Below are 10,905 nucleotides of genomic sequence, written 5' to 3'. Positions count from 1 at the left end.
AATCGATGGAGGGAGGCCGCCTTCCTCATCTCCGGCCAGTTCGGTCGCCGCCACGCTCCGGTGCCGTACGTCGCGAGCATAGCCTCCCCTGTCCTTCCAGCGCCACAATCCGGCTCCCCTCGACCGTGCGGAGCCACCCAACACCCCAGCCTCGACCGGGAGCCACCGTAGCCCAAGCCCCCAATTGTTCCCGAAACCACCGTCTGCCGCGGAGCTCGCCGCCGGCGACCCCCTCCACCCCGCCAACCTATCGACCATTGGGAGGACCGCCCTGGACCAACGGATCCACCCCAGCCCTCAGAATCCCGCGGGGAGCCGCCGTCCGTTGGAGGCGATCGCCGGAGCCCTGCCACCACTCGGCCAGAGGAGAAGGAGGCGCGGGCGACTTGTCAAACCTGACCAATGGGCCCAAGGGACCCACTGTCAGTGACCCATGAGTCGACCCGTGCTGGCTTAAGTGGAAACGTATTCCACCGAATACGGCTTCTCTTGGGGAAAGCGTAAGCCCCTGAACCATTTTCTTTTTCTGATTTTTATTAAAAACAGAATTTTGACTAAACTTTGACTAGCTATAACTTTTAAAATACAAGTCCAATTGATTTGATTCTTTTTCTGTTGTATCTCAAAAAATTTCTAGTTTATTTTCATATTTATTTGAAAATTTTACAAACAACTTTTTTCTACTGTTTTGAAACTATGTGTTAATTTAAATTTTCTTAAAATAGGACTTTTGAAGAAGGAAGCAACTTTCAAAAAGTGCACCCCACTTACATACTCTTTAAGGCAAGCATTCTAAACCCTGTCATAATATTGTTGGGTGTTGTTTGATACAGTTACAACACCACCTTGACACGAATAATTCGTTATTTTATGTGAGGATATGATCATACTCATGAGTGCATAATGATGATTCCTAGCTGTTGGAATTTGATATGCTTGTGATAATAATCACCCTCGTATGCCTTTCATGCCTACCGGAAGGAATCCGGGAAAGTCTCTGTCTTGGGTAGACACGAACTTGTCTCAAATAATTCGTTGAGACGATTATGTCCAGTAAGGCATGGTGAGGTATGATGAGTGGTGATTCTATTTGTTGGTGTGAAATATATTTGTTATACTAACCCTGCAGGGAATGCCTTAACCTCTTGAGTCGACCGTAGATCGAGTCTTGTTCCAGTAACCCCCATACTTGTTTCATAATACCACTTGTCCCTGCCATAGGTAGGGTACAGTTCAGTAAGTTGTCAACCCCTTCCTAGCACACACCGTACTGAGAGGCCATGGTGGAAGATACTGGCTGCATCCGGTAGGCATGCCACCTGGTCCGGGGGCATGGGTGTTTCCGGTTGGAGCCGAGTGGGTAGCTCCCCTAGTTTGAGCGCGTTATAAATTTTTTGATCCCATGCTAGTCGAAGTTGTTGCCTCCCCACTTAGAGTTTTGCTTAACGGGTGTCGTGGGTGATTCCAGACACCGGTAAGTTAGGCTGGTGTGTGCAGTCAGGTGTGTTTTCAATTAAAAGACCGTAGACGGAATTAGTCCCGATGGACTAAAGGAATCCGTTACTCGTGGCTAAAGAGTACACCCTCTTCAGAGATTATATCTATTCGAATAGCTGTGTCCATGGTTAAGGACTATAGTCTGTGATGGGTCAAGTGTCGGTCATAGTGTCGGTCTTCGGAGGAAAAATTGCTAAACCAGAACATGGATCATGACCTGTGACTCGTGATGATTATGATTACTATTATTATGGACTAACCATTTACATTATTTGAATTATTGAGTATCCCTGGGACGGTTCTACCTCCTGGATATTCACTGTGATTATTCTCTTATAAGCCGTTTATGTGGTGTCGCTCAAACGCCCGACTATGGCATGCTTGTTATTTAAATTATTTATAAGCCCTTTATGTGGTGTCGCACAGACGCCCGACTGTGGCATGCTTGTTATTTCCTTTATTTATAAGCCCTTTATGTGGTGTCGCTCAGACGCCCGTCTGAGGCATGCTTTATATTATTATCCTTTCGAGGCGTCGCTTTAGACACCCGATCGGTGCATTCTATTTCTACTCCCTTATTGCATATTCATGTTGTATATGAATAACCTGCTTGCATGCATCATGGATTGTTATTTTGTGACTGACGTTGTGACCATAGAATATTTCAGAGCACGATTGTCATTTGTTGTATTATACCTGTGTTCATAATGTTTGCGAGTACATTCAAAGTACTCACTGGCTTGTCCCTGGCTATTGTCTTGGCCAGATTTCATGCATGGAGAGGATGCATTGCGATGACAGCCCCGGAATCTACGCGATGATGATAGCAGCCTCGCGAAGATAAGAGTTATCCAGGTCAGCTATTCCTGTGGGAAATGGAGTCCCATAGACACTGATGAACCACAAACCGCTTCCGCCATCAGCCACTAGAAACCTTGTGTTGTACTCATAGGCCAGAATGGTCTTGTACTACCTATTTTCTATTTTTGCTTGGAATTTCTGTATCAAGTTGGTGCCTCATCAGCTAACAGTAATCCTGGGGCTGGTGAGCACAAGGACCATTCTCTGGGAAATATACCCTGAAAAACCGGTCCTGACAACCGGGTCGGAGAGGTGCGGATGCCATCGCCGCCCTTCTATGCCGGAGGAGGTGCGGCCGTGCCAGGCTGCTGGGTCCCCGAGGATGTGGCTGCCCCCTCCTTTTTCTTCTTCAACGACGATGTCGGCCTAGCAACAAAAGAAGGAAATTTCAGGAAGCCGCAACGGAAGAAGGAGCAATTGCAAGGTCATGATAGGACACTCACTGGTCCACGGTGGCGTAGTCCCGCCGCCTCTTCAGAAGTGCGGAGCAGGGGGGCCTCACAGCCTGAGGTGCGGGTGCGCGGGACCCGGAAGTCGGCGAGGCCGCGGTCGCCCCGGGTGGTGGTCAGGCAGGGGCTTGGCCCGAGAGATCCGTGATGATCTGCTCTTCGTCGGGACACTGGCGTCAACTTCATCGAGGGGGAGACCCTGGACCTCGTAGTGACCCCAGCAGGGGGCATGACTTCCATCACTAGGTGGTTGTCAACATCGTCATCGTCGCGCAAGGCGCGGAGGAGATTGGCCTTGCGCGAGGGGGAGGTCTCCCAGACCCCTCCGGGGTGGCCGTCGAGTCCTCCTCCTCCTCGCTAGAATCGCTGGAGGACACCACCACAGAGTTGTCCCCGCTGGGGCCTCTGAGGGCGCCGGCGGCACAAGACCACATCCATCAAAGACAAGCATGGCGGCGGCAATCTTCGCCCCATCCGGACGGCGGTACAAGGGAACGAAGGTGTCCGGCGGGTACCCCTGGTCGTCCCCAACCAAGGAGCGGAGGGCCGTGCCCAGCTCCACATCAGACAAGGCCTCCGGACACGGGCGGAGATCGTATCCTTCACCCCCGAGCTTCCACAAGGGGCGCGAGCATGCCTGGAGGGGAGCCACGCGCTGCACCATGAACTCCTTGACGATCATGGCCCCCGCCAGCTTCATCGCCCTTGGACCGTTAGGCTTCGGGTCGGCGGTCATCCTCTCCAGCACCAACTCCACCCGAGGGTCGTCGTTTTGGGGAACGTAGCATAAATTCAAAATTTTCCTACGTGTCACCAAGATCTATCTATGGAGTCATCTAGCAACGAGGGAGGAGTGGATCTACATACCCTTGTAGATCGCGCGCGGAAGCGTTCAAGAGAACGGGGTTGATGGAGTCGTACTCGTCGTGATCCAAATCACCGATGATCCTAGCGCCGAACGGACGGCACCTCCGCGTTCAACACACGTACGGAGCAGCGACGTCTCCTCCTTCTTGATCCAGCAAGGGGGAAGGAGAGGTTGATGGAGATCCAGCAGCACGACGGCGTGGTGGTGGAAGTAGCGGGATTCCAACAGGGCTTCGCCAAGCGCTGCGGGAGGAGGGAGATGTGTCATGGGAGGGAGAGGGAGGTGCCAGTGCTTAGGTGTTGCTGCCCTCCCTTCCCCACTATATATAGGGCCAAGGGAGAGGGGGGGGTGCAGCCTTGGCCCTTCCTCCAAGGAAGGGTGCGGCCAAGGGAGGAGTCCATCCTCCCCAAGGCACCTAGGAGGTGCCTTCCCCCTTTAGGACTCTTCCTTTCCCTCATCTCTTGGCGCATGGGCCTCTTGGGGCTGGTGCCCTTGGCCCATATAGGCCAAGGCGCACACCCCTACAGCCCATGTGCCCCCCCCCGGGGCAGGTGGACCCCCGGGACCCTCCCGGTGGTCCCGGTACGTTACCGATAAAACCCGAAACTTTTCCGGTGACCAAAATAGGACTTCCCATATATAAATCTTTACCTCCGGACCATTACGGAACTCCTCGTGACGTCCGGGATCTCATTCGGGACTCCGAACAACTTTCGGGTTACCGCATACTAATATCTCTATAACCCTAGCGTCACCGAACCTGAAGTGTGTAGACCCTACGGGTTCGGGAGACATGCAGACATGACCGAGATGACTCTCCGGTCAATAACCAACAGCGGGATCTGGATACCGATGTTGGCTCCCACATGTTCCATGATGATCTCATCGGATGAACCACGATGTCAAGGACTTAATCAATCCCGTATACAATTCCCTTTGTCTAGCGGTACGATACTTGCCCGAGATTCGATCGTCGGTATCCCGATACCTTGTTCAATCTCGTTACCGGCAAGTCTCTTTACTCGTTTCGTAACACATCATCCCGCGATCAACTCCTTGATCACATTGTGCACATTATGATGATGTCCTACCGAGTGGGCCCAGAGATACCTCTCCGTTTACACGGAGTGACAAATCCCAGTCTCGATTCGTGCCAACCCAACAGACACTTTCGGAGATACCTGTAGTGTACCTTTATAGCCACCCAGTTACGTTGTGACGTTTGGCACACCCAAAAAACTCCTACAGTATCCCGGAGTTGCACAATCTCATGGTCTAAGGAAATGATACTTGACATTAGAAAAGCTTTAGCATACGAACTACATGATCTTGTGCTAGGCTTAGGATTGGGTCTTTGTCCATCACATCATTCTCCTAATGATTTGATCCCGTTATCAATGACATCCAATGTCCATGGTCAGGAAACCATAACCATCTATTGATCAACGAGCTAGTCAACTAGAGGCTTACTAGGGAATGGTGTTGTTTATGTATCCACACATGTATCTGAGTTTCCTATCAATACAATTCTAGCATGGATAATAAACGATTATCATGAACAAGGAAATACAATAATAACCAATTTATTATTGCCTCTAGGGCATATTTCCAACACGTTGAGCTTCGCGCGGAACAACCCGTCGTGAAACGTGGGCACCTCCATCGGCAGCACCAGCCGAGGGTGAGAGCACTTGGGATCCATCAGGACCCACTTGCTCCTGAAGCCCTTGGCCTTCTTGCTAGCCTTCGAGATCACATTGGTCTTGTTGGATGCGACGAAGTTGGCACACCCCAAGCAGGGGCCGTCCTTGATCCGGAGATAGAAGAAGTGGCGCAGCAGCGCCACGGATGCAATCACCCCAATGTACGCCTTGCAATAGAAGGCGAAGATCGACAATAGGAGGATGGTGTTGGGATGAAGGTGGAGGGCGTGAAGCTTGTAGTGGCTAAGGATGGAGTAGAAGAAGTCGGAGAAGGGGGGAACCAACCCCGCAACAACGCTACTCAAGAATAAGGGATAGAAGGTGCTACCCGAGGGCTCCGGCTCGGTGGAGCCAGCCCGGAGCGTGGTTTTCCTCTTCTCATCGCCCGTCGCCGTCATCATGAGCGCGGCGGCAAGGTTCTTCTCTGAAACGCTTGGCGCGCTCAATGCAGGCTCGTACTAGGATGGCAGAGCGACGGCCCGAGCTTTATTGGGCACCATTGGTGGTGGGTTCGGAGGACGATTTGGCCGGATCTGGAGTCCTTCGGAGTGAGGAGTAAGAAAGGGGATATGGAGCAAGATGATGGGGAGCAATGAAGGCAGCGCAGCCCGTGCCAGCCTTTTGTCAGTCGAGCAGTTGCCAAGGCAGTGTGGGGAAGCGGAGACCCCCACATCTCGTCAGTCGCCACGCGTCAATCAAGGCCGCAGGCAGTTGGGGCCCTTGGCGCTCCGCACTTGCCCCTTGGCTTCACCTCGAAGCTAAGTCCGAGTGCACCTTGGGCCTAGGGGCTACTATCGGTGTTCTGGGAACGTGCGTCCCCAGACTTTCCTGCTTGCGGCCCATGGCATGGCTCCACTAGCAGCCTGGTACGACCCATATTCACCAGCAAACACTCAAGACCCTCACGAGGGGCCAAGCCTTGCGAGGCGGACGCCACCAGACCTTCTCAGGGGCAGCCTCACTAGGCTGGCTCGCGAGGAGCGGAGAGATCAAGGTGAGGGGCACCTCGTGAGGTTCCCGTGACATGAGCAATGATGACCAAGGCCAGGCGGGTGCTAGGCAAGCGCCAGGCGGGCGCCAGTGGGCGTAGAGCACCAGTTACCTCTTTGGTGCTAAAGAAGCAGGAGCAGGCGAGGAGTCCCAAGGCATCAGGCATAGGTTTCCATATCGATGCAACAAGACCAAGACCAGCAGGACAGCAGGATGGAGGTCATCGCGGAGCGCACGACGGCGTCACCACCAGAGCCTTTGGCAGGCGCAGACCACATTTGTCAGAATAGCTTGTACTAGTTGTCCCCCTTCAAATTGGCCTCTATAAATAGGAATAGCCTCCATCATAGGTAAGGAGGAGAGCTGGGATCAGATCCATTCCACCCTCAGATGCACCAGCTCACCAAGCTTAAGAACACCTCTCCTCAGGAGGTTGTTCTTCCCTTGTACTTGTTAATGCTCAGCCTACAAGGCAATCCACCACACCACATTTGAGTAGGGTATTACACCACATCAGTGGCATGAACCAGGATAAACTCTTGTGTCCCTTGTTCTTCGAGTTCGACGAGCTGAGCTTTGAGATCGTGGTGAGTGAGTGAGCTACGAGGAAGGTGTCAGATTTCGGGTTCCGGCAGACCCTTGAGGTTCGAACACTGGGGTGCGCGCGGAGATTTTGCCTCCTACCTACCTGCACCCCTCCGCCTCGCTAAGATCTAAGCTATGGAAATAACAGCACAAGAGACACAGGGTTTATACTGGTTCGGGCCACCGTTCTGGTGTAATACCCTACTCCAGTGTGTGGTGTGGTGGATTGCCTCTTGGGCTGATGATGATGAGCAATACAAGGAAGAACAGCCTCGCGAGGGTCTGTTCTTGGCTGGGGGGGATGAACTGCTAGGAGGAGTTCAGTCACCCTTCTCTCTCTCTCTTCTCGATTCTCTCTCTGATTTCGATCTCCAACCGACCGATCGAACCGATCGATCTCCAACCGATCGATCTCCCTACCCTGTGGGTGGCTGGTCCTATTTATAGGCAAAGGCACTGGGCCTCTTCCCAAATATTGAGCGGGAAGGGCGCCAACAATTGGCCATTTTGAAGGGGAACATCTGGTACACTTATCCTGACTAAAGTTGGTCCTCGCCTGCCAAAGACTCTGGTGGTGACGCTGACTCGGGCTCCACAATGACATCCTCCCTGCCATTGGACTGGTCTTGGTCTCGTTGCACAGAAACGGGTGCCTTTGCTTGATGCTCTCGCCTGCACTTGATCCCTTTGCACCAAAGAGGAAAGGAGGACACTGCGCGGTTGGCGCCCGCCTGGCGCCTTTGGTCGTCATGGCTTGTGTCACGGGCACCTCGTGAGGTACCCCGCCTTGATCTCTCCGCCTCCTCGCGAGCCAGCCTGATGAGGCCTTGCCTGAGGAAGCTCTGTGTCGTCCGCCCCACGAGGCTTGGCCCCTCGCGAGGGTCTTGGGTCTGTGTTGATGAAGATGGGCCGTGCTGGGCCCCCCTTTGAGCCACGCCGCAGGCTGCAGGTAGGCAAGTCCAGGGACCCCCGTTCCCAGAACGCCGACAGTAGCCCCCGGGCCCAAGGCGCGCCTGGACTTGGCCATGCAGGGAGGCGGAAGGGCAAGCGCGAAGCGCCGCCGGCCCTAACAGCCTGCGGCCTTGGGCGCCGCGTGGCGGTTGATTGGACGTGAGCGCCTTAGCAACCGCGCGAGTTGATAAAGGAGCGGCATCCGCCTAGGCTTTGCTTTTTGCTTTCTCCGGTTGCTGCTCAGATCCCCTTTCTTGCGCCTCTCCTTCCTTCCTCCAAAATTTCCAGATCTACTCTGACCGCGTGACCTAGGAAGCCATGGCGCCTCGTCAGTCCCCGGCCGTAGCTTGGTACTCGTCTGCCCTGGACTCGCCGAACGTGTCGGAGGCGAGCCTCGCCCGGTTGCGCCGGATGGCGGCGGCGCGGGGCATCGACGGGGCGAAGGTGTTCAAGGCCGGCTCCGCCACCCCTGAGGGTCAAGGGAGCACCTTCTATCCGTTCTTCGTAAGCGCCATTGCTGCTGGCCTAGTGCCTCCCTTCTCCGAGTTCTTCTTCTCTGTCCTCCGCCATTATAAGATACAGGCTCTGCATCTCCACCCCAACTCCATCCCTCTCCTGGCAATCTTCACCTATTACTGCGAGGCTCACGTAGGGGTGCAGCCCTCAGTGGCCTTGCTGCGCCACTACTTCTACCTCCGGACCTCTCGCGGTCTGCGCCACTACTTCTACCTCTGAACAATCAAAGCAACAAGTGGATGTCCTCGAATGAGTAAAATATGCAATCAGCATGCTCACACAATAAGATAGCAAATGAAATATGTGGCAAAGCATGCACAACCAATTCTAGCATCTATCAAGCAATTTGCGATGACTAGGTCATCTATATATGAGTATATTGACTTAGGAGTCAAGTGAGAACACTTGATCGTAGGTCATACTCATTGTTTAAGCTCAAGTGGGGTTACCACTTTTACATAAAGCATTGTTTTGTTCACATCTTTAGAGTTGCTTTAGCTCAGTCTTAGAGTAAAGCTCCCCCTAGATGTGATATCCCCCCTAAGAGGGATGAACTAACCTTGGGTTTTGTCGATGATGACTTCATGTAGACATTGAAGATGTGGATGCTCAATGTTGATGTAGATCTCTTGGAGCTATCCATTTGAGTGAATTGCACTTTCAATACCTACATGGGTTAGTCCCACAAGGAACAAACAAGGATATCCATAGACATAGAGTGATGCACACAAAAGATGATGTCCATGAAAACTTTTAGGTTACCTTGTCCCTTGTCTTACCAACAAGAGGGTTTGTGACTCCTTGAACTAGTGCAAGATGTGGAAGTTGATTGCACTTGTTCTTGCCAAAATGATAAGAGTGAAGTATGTTGGCGGAGTCACCCTCAAGAACTCTCTAGTTCTTCTTCTTTTGGATCCACATCATCTTGATGGGAATCCTTGGAGTTGTAGTCATACTTGTTGAAGTGGAACTTGAGGTAGTCTTGGGAATCCACTTGACTAAGGTGTTAGGAGCTTCTTCAAATGCATCAATTTCCTCTTGAAGCTTGTCCTTGCCTTTTTGCTCGTAGTCTTGTGGTGGAAGATCATCTTGAGCTTGTGTCCCCTTGAAAAACTTCTCTTGTTGAGGGACAAACTTTGTCTTGGGGTATTGATCTTCTTCCCATTCAACTCCATTGGCATTGAACTTTCGTTCAAAACCAATACCTTGATTCTTCCGGTGCATTCCTTGCTTGCGCACAATTTCCTCGAATTGCTTACTCCCGGCAAGGCTTTTGTACACTCCTTTCTCTATAATTCCCTTCAATAAGCTATTTTCTTGCTCAAGTGTAACTTGGCTAAGAGAATCATTAGTGGAATCAAGAGAACTACTATAAGCAACAATATTGGATTTAGGATGATCATTGTTACTACTAGCGGAAGAATCTTTCTTGTTAGATTTGACTTGAGGCATGTAAGTGGATAAGAGTAAACGCTTGGCAATGTAAGAAGAACTCTTCTTGCGGAGATCATCATTGATTGCCTTTAAGAACTCATGCTCTTGCTCATGATTGAGCTTTTCAAAGCATAGCTTCTCATGAGCTCTTAAAAGTTCTCGATGATCTTCGAAGATAGTGTCATGAGCTAACTTAAGAGTTTTTAGTTCTTTAGTTAGAGCCTCAATCTTCTCCTTATCATTGTCATTCGTTTTATCTTGATTAGCATGATTGATTGGTCTTTCATCATAGTATTCATCACTAGAGTTGTCACCAAGCAAATCATCACCTAACAAGTCATCTTCATCACTATTGAAATCAACATACTCGGGGTGTGTTACCTTAGGACCTTTGGCCATGAAGCATCTTCCAATTCCTTCATTTGGTGAGTCAAATATGTCGTAGGAGTTGGTTGACACAAGTGCTAGACCGGCAACACCTTCATCTTGAGTATCTTCGGAGTCGGAGTGATAACTTCTCTCGGAGTGGCTGTCGGAGTCGGAGCCGGATACCCATTCACCAACATGAGCTTGATGTCTTCGTCTTGTGTAGCTCCTTGATGATTTTTCCTTCCTTTCCGAATCCTTGCTTCTCCGTGAGTATCTTCGTTCATAACAATCATCTCTACTCCTTCTCTCTCTTGGTGGTGATCCTTTGCTTCTTATTTTTGGAGAATCTTCTCTTATCTTGTATGGAGCCGTACACTCGTTGGAATTGTGTCCGGGTCTTCCACAATTGTAACAGTTTCTCTCTCGACTAGAAGATCTTTTGTCATTGTAGGACCTTGACTTGGAGCTTCTATCTTTGCTTCTACTCTTGTAGAACTTGTTGAAGTTCTTCACCATTAAGCTCAATTCTTCATTGAAGTTTTGTTTCTCACTTGATGATGTAGGGGCTTCACATGAGGCTTTATAGGCACCACTTGACTTGTTGTGAAGTTCCTCTTTATCCTTAAGTGACATCTCATGAGCAACAATTCTTCCAATCACTTCCGTTGGCTTGAGATCTTTG

The sequence above is a fragment of the Triticum dicoccoides genome, chromosome 5A, assembly GCF_002162155.2.
Source record: "Triticum dicoccoides isolate Atlit2015 ecotype Zavitan chromosome 5A, WEW_v2.0, whole genome shotgun sequence".
Taxonomy (NCBI): domain Eukaryota; kingdom Viridiplantae; phylum Streptophyta; class Magnoliopsida; order Poales; family Poaceae; genus Triticum; species Triticum dicoccoides.
Note: the sequence above shows the minus strand (reverse complement) of the source record.